Raw genomic sequence first — 22,535 nt, 5'->3', positions numbered from 1 at the left:
TAAAGACAATGAAAAATTATTGAAAGCAACAAGGGAAAAACAACAAATAACATACAAGGGAACTCCCATAAGGTTAACAGCTGATTTCTCAGCAGAAACTCTACAAGCCAGAAGGGAGTGGTATGACATATTTAAAGAGATGAAAGGGAAGAACCTACAACCAAGATTACTCTACCCAGCAAGGATCTCATTCAGATTCAATGGAGAAATCAAAAGCTTTACAGACAAACAAAAGCTAAGAGAATTCAGCACCACCAAACCAGCTCTACAACAAATGCTAAAGGAATTTCTCTAAGTGGGAAACATAAGAGAAGAAAAGGATCTATAAAAACAATCCCATAACAATGAAGAAAATGGTAATAGGAACATACATATCGATAATTACCTTAAACATGAATGGATTAAATGCTCCAACCAAAAGACACAGGCTTGCTGAATGGATACAAAAACAAGACCCATATATATGCTGTTTACAAGAGACCCACTTCAGACCTAGGAACACAGACAGACTGAAAGTGAGGGGATGGGAAAAGATATTCCATGCAAATGGAAATCAAAGAAAGCTGGAGTAGCAATACTCATATCAGATAAAATAAACTTTAAAATAAAGAATGTTACAAGAGACAAAGAAGGACAGTACATAATGATCAAGGGATCAATGCAAGAAGAAGATATAACAATTATAAACATATATGCACCTAAAATAGGAGCACCTCAATACATAAGGCAACTGCTAACAGCTATAAAAGAGGAAATCAACAGTAAAACAATAATAGTGGGGGACTTTAACACCTCACTTACATCAGTGGACAGATCATCCAGACAGAAAATGAATAAGGAAACACAAGCTTTAAATGACTCAGTAGACCAGATAGATTTAATTGACATTTATAGGACATTCCATCCAAAAAAAAAAAAAAAAACAGATTACACTTTCTTCTCCAGTGTGCTTGGAACATTCTCCAGGATAGATCACATCTTGGGTCACAAGTCAAGCCTCAGTAAATTGAAATCATATCAAGCATCTTTTCTGACCACACTATGAGATTAGAAATCAACTACAGGGAAAAAATGGTAAAAAACATGAACACATGAGGGCTAAACAATACGTTACTAAATAACCAAGAGATCACTGAAGAAATCAAAGAGGAAATCAAAAACTACCTAGAGACAAATGACAATGAAAACACAACAATCCAAAACCTATGGGATGCAGCAAAAGCAGTTCTAAGAAGGAAGTTTATAGCAATACAATCCTACCTCAAGAAACAAGAAAAATCTCAAATAAACAATCTAACCTTACACCTAAAGGAACTGGAGAAAGAAGAACAAACAAAACCCAAAGTTAGTAGAAGGAAAGAAATCAAGATGAGAGCAGAAGTAAATGAAGTAGAAACAAAGAAAACAATAGCAAAGATCAATAAAACTAAAAGCTTGTTCTTTGAGAAGATAAACAAAATTGAAAAACCATTAGCCAGACTCATCAAGAAAAACAGGGAGAGGATCAAATCCATAAAATTAGAAATGAAAAAGGAGAAGTTACAGCAGACTCAGGAGAACTACAAAGCATCATAAGAGACTACTACAAGAAACTCCAATAAAATGGACAACCTGGAAGAAATGGACAAATTCTTAGAAAGGTATAACCTTCCAAGACTGAACCAGGAAGAAATAGAAAATATGAACAAACCAATCACAAATAATGAAATTGAAACTGTGATTAAAAATTTTCTACCAAACAAAAGTCCAGGACCAGATGGCTTCACAGGTGAATTCTATGAAACATTTAGAGAAGAGCTAACACCCATCCTTCTCAAACTCTTCCAAAAAATTGCAGAGGAAGGACCACTCCCAAACTCTTTCTATGAGGCCATCATCACCCTGATACCAGAACCAGACAAAGATACTACAAAAAAAGAAAATTACAGACCAATATCACTGATTAATATAGATGCAAAAATCCTCAACAAAATACTAGCAAACAGAATCCAACAACACATTAAAAGGATCATACACCATGATGAAGTGGGATTTATCCCAGGGATGCAAGGATTCTTCAATATAAGCAAATCAATCAATGTGATACACCATATTAACAAATTGAATAATAAAAACCATACAATCATCTCAATAGATGCAGAAAAAGCTTTTGACAAAATTCAACACCCATTTATGATAAAAACTCTCCAGAAAGTGGGCATAGAGGGAAACTACCTCAACATAATAAAGGCTGTATACGACAAACCCATAACAAACATCGTTCTCAATGGTGAAAAACTGAATGCATTTCCTCTAAGATCAGGAACAAGACAAGGATGCCCACCCTCACCAGTATTATTCAACATAGTTTTGGAAGTCCTTGCCACAGCAATCAGAGAAGAAAAAGAAATAAAAGGAATACAAATTGGAAAAGAAGAAGTAAAACTGTCACTGTTTGCAGATGACATGATACTATACATAGAGAATCCTAAAGATGCCACCAGAAAACTACTAGACCTAATCAATGAATTTGGTAAGGTTGCAGGATGCAAATTTAATGCACAGAAATCTCTTGCATTCCTATACACTAAAAATGAAAGGTCAGAAAGAGAATTTAAGGAAACAATCCCATTCACCATTGCAACGAAAAGAATTAAATACCCAGGAATAAAGCTATCTAAGGAGACAAAAGACCTGTATGCAGAAAACTATAAGACACTGATGAAAGAATCAAAGATGACACAAACATTTGGAGAGATATACCATGTTCTTGGATTGGAAGGATCAATATTGTGAAACTGACTTTACCACCCAAAGTAATCTACAGATTCAATGCAATCCCTATCAAATTACCAGTGACACTTTTTACAGAACAAGCACAAAAAAATCTTAAAATTTGTACAGAGACACAAAAGACCCTGAATAGCCAAAGTGGTCTTGAGGGAAAAAAACGGAGCTGGAGAAATCAGCCTCCCTGACTTCAGACTATACTACAAAGCTACAGTAATCAAGACAATGTGGTAGTGGCACAAAAACAGAAATATAGAGCAGTGGAACAGGATAGAAAGCCCAGAGATAAACCCACACACCTATGGTCAACTAATCTATGACAAAGGAGGCAAGGATATACAATGAAGAAAAGACAGTCTCTTCAATAAGTGGTGCTGAGAAAACTGGACAGCTACATGTAAAAGAATGAAATTAGAACACTCCCTAACAGCATACACAAAAATAAACTCAAAATGGATTAGAGACCGAAATGTAAGACCAGACACTATAAAACTCTTAGAGGAAAACTTAGGAAGAACACTCTTTGACATAAATAACAGCAAGATCTTTTTAGATCCACATCCTAGAGAAATGGAAATAAAAATGGAAATAAACAAATGGGACCTAATGGAACTTAAAAGCTTTTGCAAATCAATGGAAGCTACAAACAAAACAAAAAGACAACCCTCAGAATGGGAGAAAATATTTGCAAATGAATTTACCGACAAAGGATTAATCTCCAAAATATATAAACACAGCTCAATATTAAAAAAACAAACCACCCAATCCAAAAATGGGCAGAAGGCCTAAATAGACATTTCCCCAAAGAAGACATACAGATGGCCAAGAAGTACATGAAAAGCTGATCACATCACTAATTATTAGAGAAATGCAAATCAAAACTACAATGATGTATCACCTCACACCAGTTAGAATGGGCATCATCAGAAAATCTACAAACAACAAATGCTGGAGAAGGTGTGGAGAAAAGGGGACCGTCTTGCACTGTTGGTGGGAATGTAAATTGGTACAGCCACTATCTATGTAGAATAGTATGGAGGTTCCTTAAAAAACTAAAGATAGAATTACTATATGACCCAGCAATCCCACTACTCAGCATATACCCAGAGAAAACCATAATTCAAAAAAACACATGGACCCCAATGTTCATTGCTGCACTATTTACAATAGCCAGGTCATGGAAGCAACCTAATTCCCCATCGACAGATGAATGGATAAAGAAGATGTGGTATATATATACAAAGGACTATTGCTCAGCCATAAAAAGGAACAAAATTGAGTCATTTGTAGAGACGTGGATGGATCTAGAGACTGTCATGCAGAGTGAAGTAAGTCAGAAAGAGAAAAACAAATATCATATATTAATGCATATATGTGGAACCTAGAAAAATGATACAGATGAACTGGTTTGCAGGGCAGAAATACAGACACAGATGTAGGGAACAAACGTATGGACACAAAGTGGGGGAAGTCGTGGGGGTGGTGGTGGTGGTGGTGGTATGAATTACGAGATTGGGGTTGACATGTATACACTAATACATATAAAATAGATAAATAATAAGAAATTGCTGTTTAAAAATAAATGAAATAAAATTCAAAAATTAAAAAACAATAGTTGCATTTCTATACACTAACAATGAATAATCCAAAAAGGAAATTAAGAGAACAATTCCACTTGTTATCGCATCAAAAAGAACAAAATTCTTAGGAATAAACCTAACCAATGAGGTGAAAGACATACATTGAAAACTACAAAACATTGCTGAAAAATTAAAGAAGACACAAATGGAAAGACAGCTCATGTTCATGGATTGAAAGATTTAATATTGTTAAGATGTCCATACTACCCAAATTGATTTACAGATTCAGTTCAGTCCCTATCAAAATCTTAACAACTCTTTTTGCAGAGTAGAAAAATTCATCTTAAAATTCATGTGGACTCTCAAGGGGTCCTTAATAGTCAAAACAGTTTTAAAAAAGAAAAACAAAGTTGGAGGACTCACACTTCCTGATCTGAAAACATTACAAAGCTACAGTAATTAAAGCAATGTGGTACTAGGATAAAAACAGACAAATAGCTCAATAGAATAGAATATAGAACCCAAAAATAAACCCTTGCATATATGGTCAAATGATCTTTAACAAGTTTGCAAAGACCACTCAACAGAGAAAGGGCAATCTCTTCAATAAATGTTATTGGGAAAACTGGATATCCATGTTCAAAAGGATGAAGTTGACCCTTATCTTAAACCATATACAAAAGTTAACTCAAACAGTAAAGACCTAAATATAAGACCTAAAATTATAAAACTCACAGAAGAAAATATAGAGGGAAACCTTCATGGCGTTGGACTTGGCAATGATTTCTTGGATATTACAATAAAAGCACAGGCAACAAAAGCAAAAATAAACAGAGGGGACTACATCAAACTTAAAAACTTTGTGCATCAAAGAACATAATTAACAGAGTTAAAAAGCAACCTATGGAATGGGAGAAAATATTTACAAATCATATATGTGATAAGTTGTTTATATCCAGAATACATAAATAACTCCAAGGACTCAACAACAAAAGATCAAATAACCCAATTCAGAATGGCAATATGATTCCACTTATATGAGATTCTTAAAGTAGTCAAAATCTTAGGGATGAAAAGTAGAATGGTGGTTGCCTTGGGCTGGGGGGAAAGGGGAATAGGAAGTTATCATTTAATGGGTATAAGTTTCAGTTTTGCAAGATAAAAAGTGTTCTGAAGATGGAAGGTGGTGATGGTTATACAACAGTATCAATGTACTTAATACCTCTGAAGTATGCACTTTAAAATGGTTCAGATGGTAATTTTTATATTATGTGTATTTTACCACACTAAAAACGTAGGCAAAGGACTTGGATAGACATTTCTCTAAAGAAGTTATACAGATGACCAATAAGCACATGAAAAAATTGAAAAGATGCTCAGGTTGTCAGGTAGCATAAACATTTTTTGGAGGATTTTTTATTAGGATCCCACTGATTTTACTGATTAATTTGAGGAAAATAGGCAACTTTACGATATTGAATCATCCCATTCACAAACATGGTATATAGCTCTTTTTCATCAGATCTTCTTTCATGTTCTTCAATAAAGTTTTAAAGTTTTTTTCTGTATAGTTTTTCTTGCATACTTATTATTAGACTTATTCCTAGGCACTGCAGAGTCATTGCTGTTGTGAATGAGACCTTTTTTTCTATTATATTTTCTAATTGATTATCACTGGTACATATTGTTTTTATGTTTAACTTGTTTTCTGAGTAACTCAGGACTATATTCCCTTATTAGTTCCAATAGCTTGTTTAATGATTATCTTGTGTTTTCTAGATGGATGATAATACCAAAGATCTCACAAGACTGCAATCAAGGTGTCAGAAGGCTTCGTTCTCGTCTGGAGGCTTAACTAGAGAACAATCTGTTTCCAATCTCATTCAGGTTGGTAGAATTTATTTCTTTGTGGTTGTAGAACTGAGAGCTCAGCTTCTTGTTGGCTGTCAGGTAAAAGGCCCTGAACTCCTAGAGGCTGCCTGCAGTTCTTATAGGCTGTCCACAGGCTTTTTCCAACATGATCACTCACTTCATCAAGCCGGCAGCTAGAATGTCTAGAAAGGATCTGTTAGTAAGACATAGTCATATATAATGTAATATAGTTATGAGAGCGACATCCATTCACTTTTGCCATATTCTATTAGTTAGAAAGAAATCACAGGTCCTGCCCATACTCAAGGGGAGGGAATTACATGCAGACGTGAACACCAAACATCAAGGATATTATAAAAGGAACCACCTTAGACTCTCTCTGCCATAGCCTGTATTTGATATCAAATTATCATATTATGTTAAGATGTCCTATTTAGGCTAGTATTTAGATAATATTTTGTAAATATTTTATGCATATTTAAAGATAATGTGTAGTCAAATTTGAAATTCTACATTCAATTACCAGATCAAGTTTACTCACATCTTTTCTATACTTACTTACCTTGTTTGCTTGATCTGTAAGTGTTTGAGATGTTCTATAAAGGTGTTTAATTATTATTGTCAATTTACAAAATTATTGTTGTAGTCTTTTTCTTTTCTTGGTAAGCACTCTGAAGCTATGTGATAAGGTCTATAGTTTAGAATGGCTATATCTTCATGGTAGATTATTCCATTTGTCTGAACTCTCTCTCTGTCTCTTTTAATACTCCTAGTCCATGGATTTGCTTTTGCCTGGTATTAATATGACTGTACTAGGGTTTTTATTACAAGAAAATATGAGCATATTAATTTATTAGTAATTTGATTTTAGTTGTTTTTTAATCAAAGATACATTTTTATATTATTCAAAGAACCAGACCATTTCACCACACTTATTATGAAATTTTACAGTCCCTCCAACTTCCCCCCCAACTTTCCATTGCACACATACACTAGTTTATGGTGCCAAGAGGCAAACATTTTCAATTACTTATCATTCAATGACATGCTCATAATGCTACTTCTTGATTTTTCAATTTTAATCATAAAAAGAAAGTATTTCCCTTCACACACACACATAGCCACACACCCCTTATCCCCACGACTTGGATACACCTTTAATTTCTCTTCTCCCAATATAGCTAAACCATAATATTGCTTGAATCAATAATTAATGTTTACATTATTCTGCTAATGTAAATGTTACTTAGAACTGAGATATATATTATGCTATAAGGAGCTTTCCTTATTTGGACTGCTTTTGATTTTTCCTGGAATTAATAATTATTTTGTTTTCATTTACTTATTTTTCCCTCTATTTATTATTTATCACCCAACTCTCCCCCAATTTGGAAATCCCTCTGGGTACATTTATAATCCATTATTCAATTTCTCTTTGTGAAAAATTCTCTCCCAAAACCTCTGATATACTCTAATCTGGATTTGTTCAGCATTCAGCCTGTTGCAAGGCTATCCTCATAAAATGACTTCCTGGTGTATCAGTCCCTTCACCATCCTTGGGTTTACCTTAATTTCTGCCTTGTGTGGGATTCCTATTCCCTGTATCACATGCTTCCTCTTTCTTACTTACTCCTACATTTTAGTGGAACGCATGCTCTTCTAGCTTCCTTACAAAAGACGAATATGTAGTAAATTTTTGAATTCTTGAATGTCTGAAAAAGTTGAAGGTGTACTGTGCAAAACAGTATGTTAGTAAGAATTCTAGAATTGAGTCAGAAGCCTTGTTCTCTGGTACTATCTTCACTATCTCTGTGATCTTGGGAAAACCACAGAGCCCTCTGGGCCTCAATTTCTCTTTCTGAAATGGATAATAATCCAAACTGTACCTGCTCAGAAGGTGCATGGGAAGGGACCTTGTATGGTGAAAAGTCTGTACAAACACCACGTGCTGGAACCAACTCATACTGGCTCATACGAGCCAATTGTTAAACCATTGGATAGTTTGAAATCAGCCATGCTGGGAGTATTTACACCAAGGATCTACTGTATAGCACAGGGAACGCTGTTCAATATTCCATAATAACCTAAATGGAAGAAGAATTTGAAAAAGAGTAGATATTGATACACGTATATGTATAACTGATTCACTTTGCTGTACACCAGAAACTAACACAACATTGTTAATCAACTATGCTTCAATATAAAATAAAAATTTTTTTAATTAAAAAAAATAAATTAAGAGGGAAGGGTGAGGACTGTAGCCTCAATTTGAAGCTAGAACTTTGGATTTCTTTTTTTCATGAGAAGCTGGGAATCTGGAATTTTGCCTCCTGAATTGTAAATGTTGGTCACTAGTTTTAATTAAAAATTTAAAAGACTCTTGAGATAAAACATCTGTAAACAGGCTGTCTTTGGGTTTGCAAACTTTAATATACTGTGTTCCCCAAAATAAGTTTTGAGCAGCCAGGGGGCAGCAGGAGGGTGTAGACTGTCATTGGAGGATGAAATGGATAGACGGGAAGGCAAGACTAGTCCACTTGGCAGTTTGGCCCAGAGAGCAGAAGCAAGAAGCAGGGAGGTCCAGCTATCACCTTGCAGAGCAAGGGCCCACAGGGACTGGAGGAGGATGAGGTAAGGCCCCACTGTTGTTGCACATTCTGTCTTCTCCAGGCATCCCTGGGGAGGGCACATTCCTCATGGTCAAGTGGCAGAGCTGTTGATTTAAAAGATTCTTAGAATATTCTGTTCAGTATCCCAGTGGGTTTTTCTTGCTTTGGAAACATATCTAGGCGGTGCCTTGGACTGTGGGACCTCCATAAAAGTGAATAGGAAGATTGGCATAACTCTAGGTCCCTACGCAGAACTTCCTGGGGCCTGACAAGTCCCTTCAGGTCCTGCATCTATTGATTTCTTTTTTCCTTTCCAGAAAAGAGTGCTGGTCACACCACCAAGTCACAAGTTAATTCTCTGTTCTTTCCCATAAATTTTAGCTTTTACAGAAAATTGGAAGATTGACTCTTGTCATATAGAGAATGTTCAATTTCTTTTTCAATAAAGCTTTTAAAAATTACTTACAATCACCTCTCAAAAATATAAATAATTAATCAATAAGCCCATCCTTCCTTGAATGCAACAGGCTCCCTGAGATTCTTTAGAGGATTTCAGGCCAGATGAGAAATGATGGAAAATGCAAAGAGAAGGTTTCCACAGATCCAGGTATAAGAGAGAGGAACCTGATTCAGTGATTTGCCTGCAAGTTGTGAAAGGAAAAACTGGGCCTAGATGTGATCATTGCTTCTCTCATTGGGGGGCCAGTTACCGAAGCCCACCTGGACAGGCTGTTGGCGTGTTTATTTTGAAAAAGCTTTCCTCCTATTTCTAATATCCTCTCTCCCTACCACCCCTCAAAAAGTCCAACTGAGAACCCCTATGGTTAAAAAAAAAAAAAAAAAAAGAGAGAGAGATGAAAAAAATCATTCTGGGATAGCCAGGCTGTGGATTGGCCAAGCTGGACACAAAGCGAAGATTGAAATTGCTCCTAGGAAAGATGTGAAAATGTCCTTTACTGTTTACTACAACCTCATTGTGACTTGGTTGTGTTCTAATAGTCCCCTGGGGAAATGATAAATAGATACAATGCTTCACAGAGCATTGCTTCTATTGTTCCTTACTGCACAAGGCTTCTCAGAGATGGTGCCCTGGAGCTGTAACCCTAATTTCTTTATAACATTTAAAACCAACACAACAGTGCTTGCAGATAAAGACCCCAGAGATATTGTACTGCTTTCTCAATGAAAATAAATTGAGGCTAAGTTCTGCTGCAGAACAGAGCACAGTATAATACATTCCATTATGCATTTATTCCTTCCACTGTGGGCATGTACTATAGAAACAGTGTCCAACATATGCATGGTCTGGTCCTCCATTGGTTCTCCTCCCATGCCCTCTCCCATCCCACCTTTCTCTTCCAGTTCATTCCAGACAATAACCAGCCAGTGCTCTGTCTCTACTGCCTCTGTGCATACTCCCACCCTGCTGGCTCACAGCAACAGCAGCATCAGAAGTACTTTTATTGATGACTATCATTTATGAAATCCCCTACTCTCAGCCTCAGCTACATTCTCCCATTTAATCCTCACACCAATCTTGTTGTTAGTTTCAACCACTAAGTGTTTTAGGGGGGTTTGTTACTGAAGTGTAATTGACCTAACCTTATATTAGTTTCAGGTGTACAACATAGTGATTCAATATTTTTATACATTACAAAATGATCACCACAATAAGTCTAGTCACCATACAAAGTTATTAAAATATTACTGACTATATTCCCTGTACTGTACATTACATCCTCCTGGCTATTTTTTTTTTATAGCTGGAAGTTTGTACCTCTTAATCTCCATTACCCATTTCACCCATCCCCCCACCTCCCTCCCCTATGGCAACCACCAGCTTGTTCTCTGTATCTATGTTTATTTCTGTTTTGTTTTGTTTGTTCATTTGTTTGATTCTATATATAAGTGAAATCATACGATATTTGTCTTTCTCTGTCTGATTTATTTCACTTGGCACAATACCCTCTAGGTATATCCGTGTTGTCCCAAATGGCAAGATTTTATTCTTTTTTATGGCTGAATAATATCCCATTGTGTGTGTGTGTGTGTTTTATATATATATATATATATGTATATATATATATATATACCACATCTTCTTTATCCATTTATCTACTGATGGCATTTAGGTTGCTTCCATATCTTGGCTATTGTAAATAATGCTGCAGTGAACATTGGGGTGCATATATCTTTTTGAATTAGTGTTTTCATTTTCTTTGGATAAATACCCAGAAGTGGAATTGCTGGATCATATAGTAGTTCTATTTTTAATTTTATGAGGAAACTCCATACTATTTTCCATAATAATTATACCAATTTACATCCCCACCAATAGTGTGTTTCCATTTCTCTGCATTCTGACCAATACTTGTTATTCATTGTCTTTTTTGATGATAGCCATTTTGACAGCTTCAAAATGGTATCTCATTCTGATTTTGGTTTGCATTTCCCTGATAATTAGTGATGTTGAATAGCTTTTCATGTGTCTGTTGCCCATATGTAAATCTTCTTTGGAAAAATGTCTATTTAGGTTCCCTGCCCATTTTTTAATTGGATTGTTTGGTTTTCTGATACTGAGTTGTATGACTTCTTTATATATTTTGGATATTAATCTCTTATCAGACAAAACATTTGCAAATGTCTTCTCCCATTTCATAGGTTGCCTTTTCATTTTGTTGATGGTTTCATTTGCTGTGCAAAAGCTTTTTAGTTTGATGTAGTCTCATTTGTTTATTTTTTTCTTTTGTTGCTCTTGACTGAAGAGACAGATCCAAAAAATATTACTAAGACTGATGTCAAAGGGCATACTGCCTGTGTTTTCTTCTAGGAGTGTTGTGGGTTTGGTCTTACATTTAAGTCTTTAATCCATTTTTAGTTTATTTTTGTATATGGTGCAAGAGAGTAGTCCAGTTTCATTCTTTTTCATGTAGCTGTCCAGTTTTTCCAGCACAATTTATTGAAGAGACTGTCTTTTCCCCATTGTATATTCTTGCCTCCTTTGTTGTGAATTAATTGATCATATGTGTGTGGGTTTATTTCTGGGCTCTCTATTCTGTCGTCTCTATTGATCTATGTGTCTGTTTTTGTTCCAGTGCTATACTGTTTTGATTACTATAGCTTTGTAATATAGTTTGAAATCAGGGAGCATGATATCACCAGCTTTGTTCTTCTTCCTGAAGTTTGCTTTGGCAATTCAGGGTATTTTGTGGTTTCATGCAAATTTCAAGATTATTTGTTCTAGTTCTGTGGAAAATGCCATTGATTTTTTGATAGGGATTGTGTTGAATCTGTAAACTGTTTTGGATAATATGGACATTTTAACAATATTAACTCTTCGAATCACAAACATGGTGTATATCTTTCCATTTATTTGTGTTGTCTTCAATTTCTTTCATCAATGTCTTATAGTTTTCAGAGTACAGTTTTTTTGCCTCCTTGGTTAATTTATTCCTAGGTATTTTATTTTTTTTTGATGCAATTGTAAATGGGGTTGTTTTCTTTATTTCTCTATCTGAAAGTTTGTTATTAGAGTATAGAAATGCAACAGATTTCTGTATATTAATTTTGTGTCCTGCAATTTTACTTCTCTAAGAGTTTTTTGGTGGAGTCTTTAGGGTTTTCTATATATAGTATCATGTTATCTGCAAATAGTGACAGTTTTACTTCTTCCTTTCCTATTTAGATGCCTTTTATATCTTTTTCTTGTCTGATTGCTGTGTTTAGGGCTGCCAATACTATGTTGAATAAAAGTGGCCAGAGTGGGCATCCTTGTCTTGTTCCTGATCTTAGATGAAAAGTTTTCAGCTTTTCACCATTGAGTATGATGTTAGCTGTAGTTTTGTCATATAAGACTTTATTATATTGAGGTATGTTTCCTCTATACCTACTTTATTGAGAGTTTTTATCATAAATGGATGTTGAATTTTGCCAGATGTTTTTTCTGCATCTATTGAGATGATAATATGATTTTTAAAATTTATTTATTTTTTATTTTTGGCTGCGTTGGGTCTTCATTGCTGCATGCGGGCTTGTCTCTAGTTGCAGCGAGCAGGAGCTACTCTTTGTTGCAGAGTGTGGGCTTCTCATTGCAGTGGCTTCTCTTGTTGCAGAGTACAGGCTCTAGGCACGCCGGCTTCAGTAGTTGTGGCACACAGGCTCAGTAGCTGTGGCTCACGGGCTCTAGAGTGCAGGCTCAGTAGTCGTGGCACACAGGCTTAGTTGCTCCACAGCATGTGGGATCTTCCCTGACCTGGGCTCAAACCCGTGTCCCCTGCATTGGCAGGCAGATTCTTAACCACTGTGCCACCAGGGAAGTCCCAATCAAATGATTTTTATCCTTCATTTTGTTGATATGGTTTATCACTTTTGATTTGCAGGTATTTAACCATCTTTGCATCCCTGGAATAAATCCTACTTGATATTGGTATGTGATGTGTGATGCTTTTGGTGTATTGTTGAATGCAGTTTGTTAATATTTTGTTAAGGATTTTTGCATCTATGTTACATCTACGTTCATCAGGGATGCTGCCTATAATTTTCTTTTCTTGTTTGTTTGTTTATGTTTTTGTAGTGTCTTTGTCTGGTTTTGGTATTAGGGTAATACTGGCCTTGTAGAATGAGTTTAGAAGTGTTCCTTCTTCACATCAAACTTATAAGGCAAAGACTTTGTCATTTTACAGATGAAAAAAATTAAGTCATAAAAGTAAAGGGAGTAATTTGTCCCAAATTACAATTTGTCCAGAATGCAAATACAAGTCAATTTGGATTCCAAAGCATTGCTGTTTCTATCAACCTGCACTGGATTATCCACACACTCAGTCTCTTCCTTTCTTTTACACATCTCCAGCTCACTCATTAAGTATGTTCTCTTTTCTTAATTAATTTTATTGAAGTATAGTTGATTTACAATGTTGTGTTAATTTCTGCTTACAGCAAAGCAACTCAGTTATACATATATATATTCCTCTTCATATTCTTTTCCATTATGGTTTATCATAAGATATTGAATATAGTTCCCTGTGCTATACAGTAGGATCTTGTTGTTTATCCATCCAATATATAATAGTTTGCATCAAGCACATTCTCTTTTCTTTTGCGGTATGCGGGCCTCTCACTGTTGTGACCTCTCCCGTTGCGGAACACAGACTCCGGACATGCAGGCTCAGTGGCCATGGCTCATGGGCCCAGCCGCTCCACGGCATGTGGGATCTTCCCCGACCGCGGCACGAACCCGTGTCCCCTGCATCGGCAGGCGGACTCTCTCAACCTACTGCTCCACAGGGAAGCCCAAGCACACTCTCTTTTTAAGCCACATTTTCTGTGACCCCTTCCTCTTTGCTTTCTCTTGCTCAGTTTCCTGTTAAAAATTCCTCTTATTTTTTCCATTCATTTTTGCTTGACTTGTTTGATATGTGAAAAAGTAATAATAGGCAGGTACCTATGAAAGAAAACAAAATTTGTGCTTTTACAAGTAAAAAATAGACATAATAAACAATACCACTATTCAAAGACTGAGAGATACCCAAAATTCCTCCAGAATTTCTACAGGGATGTGCATCCATTTTCTCTCCCTTCTCAAATGAAGTATTTTTCTCCTTAACCGTCAGCAGTTAACTGTACTATTTTCAGTTTGATCTAGTTTTTACTCTAAAATCAGGTTATTTGGGGTTGAAGAGACTTTTGCAGGCTGACCTGAACATGCTATGTTAACCCAGGAAAAGGAATTTTGAAAACGCTGTTTTAGTTGATGATAGTTTGTATAGTTTTGGGAAATGTATAATATGAAAACATATATGTATAATGTCTCCAGTCAGTCTGTGCAAGCTCCTGATTAATTCAGGACAACAGCCTCCCCTTTCCCATAATCTTATACACCAAAGGACGGTCACTTATTTTTTTCACAGCAGTAATTATCTAAATGTGTTTATCCTCTTATCCCTTTCAGTTGCCTGCTTGCTTGATCAATGAACGCATAGTTCACATTCCTTCCCTTAGATTCCTGTTCTTCCTCATTATTTCAGTCCCACCCTGTCACTTGTTCACACAGCATGAAGTTGGTACATGACATTATAGATAATTGAGAGATGAGACGAGGTCCAGGATTTTATTTCTTATACCGTGACTGATTCCTTAGCTTGGTGTCAGGAAGACTTGCTTTGGTGTCCTTAGAAACTACTTAGAAACTACATTTTGCCCTAAATATATATTTATAAATGTCTCATTTATTTATAAATTCAGTGTCTACATTTTGGGCACCTTCTGTGGTGCTCCAAAATGGTACTTGCTCAAAAATAGAGTCCTGGACTAAGATTTATGAAAACTGGATCCGATTCTATTTTAAGACCATTTGTGTGACCTTGGGCAATAAAATAATTCTATAATCCTCTCTATGAATAAGACACAGTTACTTTCCTCAAAGAGAACTTGGCACCATGGACTTTTCTTTGTTTCAGGCTCTGCCCTCATAAAACAGTTTATACCTCATGTGGGGAGATTAAATGTGCACACATAAAACAGATAACAAGTCAATGCAAACTGTAGTCAAACTCTGAAAGTTGTCATGTATCTAAAAATGCTACTGAAAGTCAGAAAATGGATGTTCGTGTGGACTTACATAGTTGGCAATGGCTTAATGGAGGAGGAGAGACTGAAGGTGAGCCTAAGCACACGGGTAGATATATTAGTCTGCTCGGGCTGCCATAACAAAGCACCAGATACTGGGTGGCTTAAACAACAGGAATTTATTTCTCATGGATCTGCAAGCGAGAAGTCTAAGATCAAAGTGCGAGCTGATTTAGTTCCTGGTGCAGGCAATCTTCCTGGGTTGTAGCTTTCTTGCTGTGTGCTCACCTGGCCTTTGCTGGGTGCGTGAGCAAGAATAGAAAGAGAGAGCAAGTTCTCTGTTGCCACTTCTTATAAGGACTAATCCTATAGAATTATGATGCTTATGAGCTTATTTAACCTTAATTACTTCCTTAGAGGCCCCTTCTCCAAATATAGCCACACCGGTATTAAGTCTTCAACATATGAATCTGATAGGGGGACACAAACATTCAGCCTATAACACTTGGGTACGACTAAAGAGCGTGGAGAAAAGTGGTTTGGAACAAGGACAGCATGAGAGAAAATGAGGAGGTAGGAAAAGAGTGTGTGTATATATATATATATATATATAGCATTAATTATTTCTAAACAAATACTTATTGAGCACCTGCTCAGGACCAGGCGCTGTTCCTGGCACATGGGCTGCCCTCATGGAGTTATTTCTAGCAGGTGGCAACACACATAAACATAATAAGTCAATTATTTAGCAATGTTATCAGGTGTGTAAAAATGATGAGTACTATGGAAATAAGAAGAAAGTCAAGCCAGAGATGGGGGTCAAGGGTAGACATGCTGAGGAGGAGAGGTTGAGAGGTTGAATAAGGGTAGTCAACACAGGCCTCGTTGAAAAGAAGAGAACTGAGCGAAGATGAGGCAGTTAGTGAAGTGGCTAAGTCCCAGACAGAGGGAAGATAAAGCAAATTTTCTGCCTAATAAGCAGAAAATTCCTGACATTCAACAAAGAAGGAAGATGCCAGTGTGACCAGAGGGGAGTGAGTGAGGGCGGGGCTGTGGGAAAGTCAGAGTGGGTCTCAAAGGCCACTGAAAGAACTTTAGGAGACAATTCAGGGTTTGAAACAACAAGATCCAACCTTTTGAAGGCCCACTCTAGCTGATGCGTGTAAGGTTAGGAGCTGGGAGGCCATTAGGTATTCGTTGCGATAAACTAGACAGGATATGATGGTGGTTGAGACCAAGGTGGTAGCAGGGAGGTGGGAGAAGCCATCTGATTCTGGATAGACGTTGACAGCAGAGCCAAGAGAACTGACTGCGATTTTGAGTATTGTGTTTACATATCGCACTAGATTCATTTCACTGTAGTTAGAGCACTTCTACTTTCCTACCCCCACTCCACCGCTGTTACTTTGTAGGTGAGAAATGCAGGACTCGGAGAACCTCACTGAGTTTTCAGAAAACTCTGTGTTAAAGGATTGAGAACCAACATTGTTTCTGTTTGTAATACATAGTACAACTTCATTTTACATTGGTTTTAGTGCTCTCTATACTGTTAAATATGAACAGTACTTGATCACCCTTTGAAAAGGTGCAACTCAACTCTCCCTATTTCCCTTTCTTCATTTATTTTTCTCCCAAGCAATTGCCAACATCTAACATGTCGTACTTGTATATCTTGTTTATTGTCTGTCTCCCACACAAGAATATAAGCAGCAGTTTTTCTTGGTTTGTTCATTGCTGTATCTCTACAGCCTCAAGAGGTGCCTGGTACATGTAAATACGTATTAAGTGAATGTGCTCGTGCATGACTGTGTGGAAGAAAGCAGGAGGGAGGGAGAGAGAGAAGAGAATGACAAAGGAGAGGAGAAGGAGAAAGAAAAGGAAATTAAATGACAAAGCTGCTTTAGGAGCACATATTCCTCAGTGCCCTTTACTAAGGGACACAGGAAATTCAAACTCTCCAGCTTTTCAGGTCTAATATATCCACATACATATACACAAACAAAATAATAGAACTAAAATATAAAAGTAATAAAAAATAAATGAGAGAATTGTTAGTTTTTAAAAACAAAATTCAACTTTTTATATATTCCTTTCCCACAGATGATATTGAGTCTGGGCACATTTTCTTTACTCCAGAAGATTTGAAATCCTGTCAATTTCCACTGGAAGGGAGATGAAAGCTGTGGTAGGAGTTAGCGAAGCTATGACACAGATTTTTTTTTTTTAATGAGTATTTGAGCAAATAAATCAAGTGACACCATTCTTCTCAGTACTGCTCAACTAGTGGCTTATAATTCTAAAGCCCCTCACAGAAGAAAATGTGCTACATGCTTATATATAAAGTGAAAAAGAACTGAAATTTCAGGTCACAAGTTCATAACTCTGAAAGCTGGCCTTTCCAATCTACAGCCCCCAATAAATCAAAATGCAGTATAGCCAGCATGGGAGTGATTTCCTGCTACTGAATCAGTGTCACTGTCTACTGCAGTTCTTCCTAGATCTGCAAATGGGTTGAATTGTATGAAAACCTACCTTTGGAAATGATGAGTGAATATTTTCAGTTAAGCTATATTTCAGTTTGCAGTTTACAAAGCAAGTTTTCTGTATTTCACCTATTCACTCTCTCACTTTGCCTCAGCTTACCCTTCCCCTTCCCCGTGTGGGGTAGGTAGAGCTCCCTTCCCAGAGTGAGAAGAAAATTACTCAGCTGGAGTCTTTCCATGGTCCTTGTGCTGGGTACCTTCCGTGTGCCACTCCAGACCCGTTCTCCTCCCTTCTCCACCCTCTCTTCCTACTCTGCCCTCTGTGCCTCGAAAGCCATCAGCCTGCAGTTACCATCCCCTGGGCTTCTGGCTTCTCACCAGGCTGGGCCAACGGGAGCCACTGGTAGGAGAGGGGAGGGCAACGGACAGTAGGCCCTGGGCATTTATTTCTCCTGCTCCCTTCTTACTGGATCTCGGTGCATGAGCTCTATCCCTCTAGCCAAGCACAGTTCCTTTCTGGTGGCCCCTCTGCATTCCAGACATGGCCCCCTTCCCTCTCCCCTTCTGGCCTAGAGGTGGTAACATGTCAATAGCCCCCAATACTGCATTTGTTGTTTTCCTTGAACTTGGCTCTTGCTTTGTAAACAGTCCTTGTATTAAACTCTCCTCAAATTACCTGATTTGAGTGTACCCTCTGTTTCCTGCTAAAAGCCAGTAATGCACACACTTAATAAATAAAGACAAGAGCAGGACTTGCACCCAGATCTGTTAACTTCAAGTCCAGTCCTCCTACCCTGGCTCATAGTCGAGGCTATTCAGGGGTAAACCTGATTGCCCCCTTCACCGTTTGACAATATCTCATCTCCAGAGGCAGATCCAGTTTCAGCCCTCGGGGGCAGGTGCAGGATGAGGCGAGTGGAAACTCAGAAGGAATTGATCATTCCAGAGGAATCCTCATTCCACTGTGTTTTATGGCATGAGTGTAAATCAGTCCCACCTAAGATGCCCAGAAGGGAAGGATTCCTGATTCTCAGGCTTTTGCTCTTTCACCATGCTAGCCAAGCCCATCAAACTATGCTCTTCTCTGTATGATATAAAACTGAGTAAGAGGGCTTCCCTGGTGGCGCACCTGCCAATGCAGGGGACACGGGTTCGAGCCCTGGTCTCGGAAGACCCCACACGCTGCGGAGCAGCTAAGCCCGTGCGCCACAACTACTGAGCCTGCGCTCTAGAGCCCGCAAGCCACAACTACTCAACCCAAGTGCCACAATTACTGAAGCCCGGGCGCCTAGAGCCCTTGCTCCTCAACAAGAGAAGCCACTGCAATGAGAAGCCCGTGCACCACAACGAAGAGTAGCCCCTGCTCGCCTCAACTAGAGAAAGCCCTGCGTGCAGCAATGAAGACCCAAAGCAGCCAAACATAATAAATAAATAAATAAATAACCGAGTAAGACAATTTAATCTGCCTCTGAGGAATCAGAAGGATGTTAGGATTCTACAGCTGCAACTGTCAAACACAAAAAAGTCTCTGGGTAAACCAGTTGCGCAAGCACAGTCCTGTGCTGTGACAAATTCAAGCTTAGCGCTGAAGGAGACAGCTGGACATGTTCATGCCCGACATGAGTTTCGTTCCTTGATAAACGTTCCTGTCATGTCAGGTTGGCCTGTGAAAAAACATTACTCTAGACACCAATGTCTTCTCAAGAGTCTGTTTAGATGACGGTTTAGATTTACTAAGGACAGTTGACTATGGCCCTTAATGCTGGTTAACAGGCTTGATCTTAGTTGAACTGTATAGAATTTGTTTGTCAAAACATGATTTTTTTCTCCCTGAGTTAGATAAACACCCCAAGTTCAATGTGCTTGATTTAGACCATTAAAGTGTTAATTGTATGTCAATTTTATGTCACTGTGAAAAAGAAGAGGCTGCACACTTGGGTCCTTCCATTTCCCTGAGACGCGCCCTTGAGTTCTCCTCACGGGCTAGGGAAATTTAAAGATAAAATTCCATACAGAACATTTTGCTTTCTTCCAGGGAGTAAAATGAGAACACCAAGGGGAAAAGAAAGCAGCTTTGGCCAGGGAGGAGCCCCATGAGGGTCAGAGTTGAGAACAACCTCAGTTTGTCTGTGCTGTTGCTATAGATTTAAAATATATAGCCGTGCAATGGTTTTGGCTGATTTCCCAGGGGCATATATGTTCCAAATTCCTAGCTCATCTATCAAGAGCTATAAATTGTTTAATGTTGCTTAAGACAAGCTGGGTGTTGCCAATACATCCTTCCCTTCAGGGAGCGCTTTTCTCCTTGAACGTTTTCATCTTGGCTTGTTTGAGGCAAAGGCCTTAGGAACACATCAAGTGCTTTGCACTAGGTATCACCACACTCTGAGGGCTCCTCCATACTCTATACCTCATAACATATAGAAATGAGTCTTTTCGTCCATTCTTTCTTTCACTAAGCCTTTAAGGATTATGCTTGTTCCAAATACTAAGCTTAGAGGACTTTAGCAAGTGGGAGAGGTCAACAAGTCAACACAAAACCATAATCCAAGCTGATTATTGCTGAGAGATTTAGAACAACGTGCTTTGGAATATTTTTCAACAATCTTGTCCACAACTAAATTATGGGCTCAGCTCTGTGATTTTGACTTCTTAGACTCTTCACTGTGCCCCCAATATAAATATCTCCTTTAGCCCAGTCCTTTCCAGAAGAGAGCACTATCAATTATTTCTAATGGATGGGCTTGGAAAGTCTAAGTGTGTCTTCCGCAAAGCTGTTTGTTCTATTATAGTTCCGTCAGACTCCCTATATCACAAAGATCATTGGGAAATTTTGACTCTTTTCTCCGAGGTACCACGCCATTCCAAATAATAGCTAAGAAGAATGGCTTTTGTGCCATGGAATTCATTCAACAGGAGGAGAGGCCTTTCTCTTGAACAATTTTATGTAGAATATTGAAGATGTTAACTCAGTCATTGGCCCCTAAGCAGGGGCTTCTTTCGAAACAGAAAGGACTGGCAGCTAAATGTTCTTTTAGTTAAATCGTCTGAAAGTATAAACACAGGAATTCCACTACCTTATCGATTTATCTCCAATGCTTCTGACAGATAAAAGAGGTGATCTCACGTTGTTGATTGAGATGGGTAACTATTTTACTTAAGCTCTCCAGCAACAAGGCATTATTTGGAATATGTTAGAGGAAAGAAAAAGTAAAGCCAATTCTTTAGGACAATTATGGAGAAACTGCCAATGGAGCTGGCATTTCTTTATAAACAGTTGGCTTCAAATGGTCCAGAGATCAATTGACTGGAAGCAAGAATGGCCTCATCAGCCTTCACTTTGACGTCATAAAACTACTGTTGCTTGCTCTTCCCTCCATCAAACGAAGGGACTCACAGCTCTTCGTGGGTTCACATTCTTATTCCCATCACCAAAATCCCTCATGCATTTAAATGTCAATGCCTCTGAAAAGGGACCTCAGCCCTGCTGAACCAGGAAGAGAGCAAACAGACGCTTATCTGCAGGACCAGAGGAACAAACTGCTCCCTGGTCTGAACCTGAGTCTACAGCCAAGCCAGGGACCAGGAGGATACCGTCTGGCAGGAGGCCACTGCACAGCCCTCTGCGGAGTCCAGCGCCCTGAAAGAGTTCATTCACTCCACATGGGTGAGCAATTTCCTCCCAAGTGGCTACTCACCAATGGCAGCCTCAATTACAGACAAGATTGATGGGTCTGTCTGGCGTGCTAAATCTACCTTAGTTCTTTTTTTTTTCTTTGAAGAAAAATCTTCACACACAAGAACTAAAGCTCTGGGACAAATTTCATCTCAAATAATGGGATGATTTCTTTAAATGGAAGAATAAAGGAAACAAAGAGGGAAACCACAAGAAATATTGCAGAGAGTGACTCAGGAAGCACTGACTTCCACACCTCCGTCCTGTACACATACACACACACACACACACACACACACACACACATACACACCCCAGAAGGGCAATAACTCTCAGGGCCAAGAGCTGAAGACATTTTCTTACCAGAGTGGGAAAAGCCATAAGCTCTGACCATGGGAATGCCATGAGCTCTGTGTTCACTCTCTCTCTTCCTGCTGCCTGGGTCTGAAGCTAAGGGGATGAGTTTGCCTTTGTCTGGTTTTATCTAGAATAACTTTTTGGTAAAGCTGTCTTGGACCCTAAGCCCTCTAAATTTCACCTACTAGAATTTTTCTTCCAGAGCCAGCTGCATAATTTATGGGGCCCTGTGTAAAATGCAAATGTGAGTTCCTTGTCCACAAAAGCAGAGAAAAAAGATATTTCTTTTGTCGTTTCTCTTTCAACCTTCTTCAGGTGTTTTTTATTGGCTATTCAATGTTGCACATGCAACAGAGCACTTCAAGGTGAGTGGAGACCCTCACAGGTGTCTGGGGCCTCTCCCCACAATGTGGATTGCATATGCTTGACCACCAAACCTCTGTCCACCACATCCATGCCCCCACCAGAGATAGAAGTCAGCAGCAATAACTGGGCAGTCTCAGGGAGTGGGAGGCCAAGAACCCATGCAACAGAGGTGGCAGGAGACAGGAGCACAAGTAAATCAAGGCTCCAAGCCCCCCCGTGCATGCTCCAGTGTCCCATTGGACTTCACTTACAAAACACA

This window comes from Kogia breviceps, chromosome 4, assembly GCF_026419965.1.
Source record: "Kogia breviceps isolate mKogBre1 chromosome 4, mKogBre1 haplotype 1, whole genome shotgun sequence".
Classification (NCBI taxonomy): Eukaryota; Metazoa; Chordata; class Mammalia; order Artiodactyla; family Physeteridae; genus Kogia; species Kogia breviceps.
The sequence above is the reverse complement of the archived record's forward strand: the minus strand, read 5'-3'. Positions refer to the sequence as shown.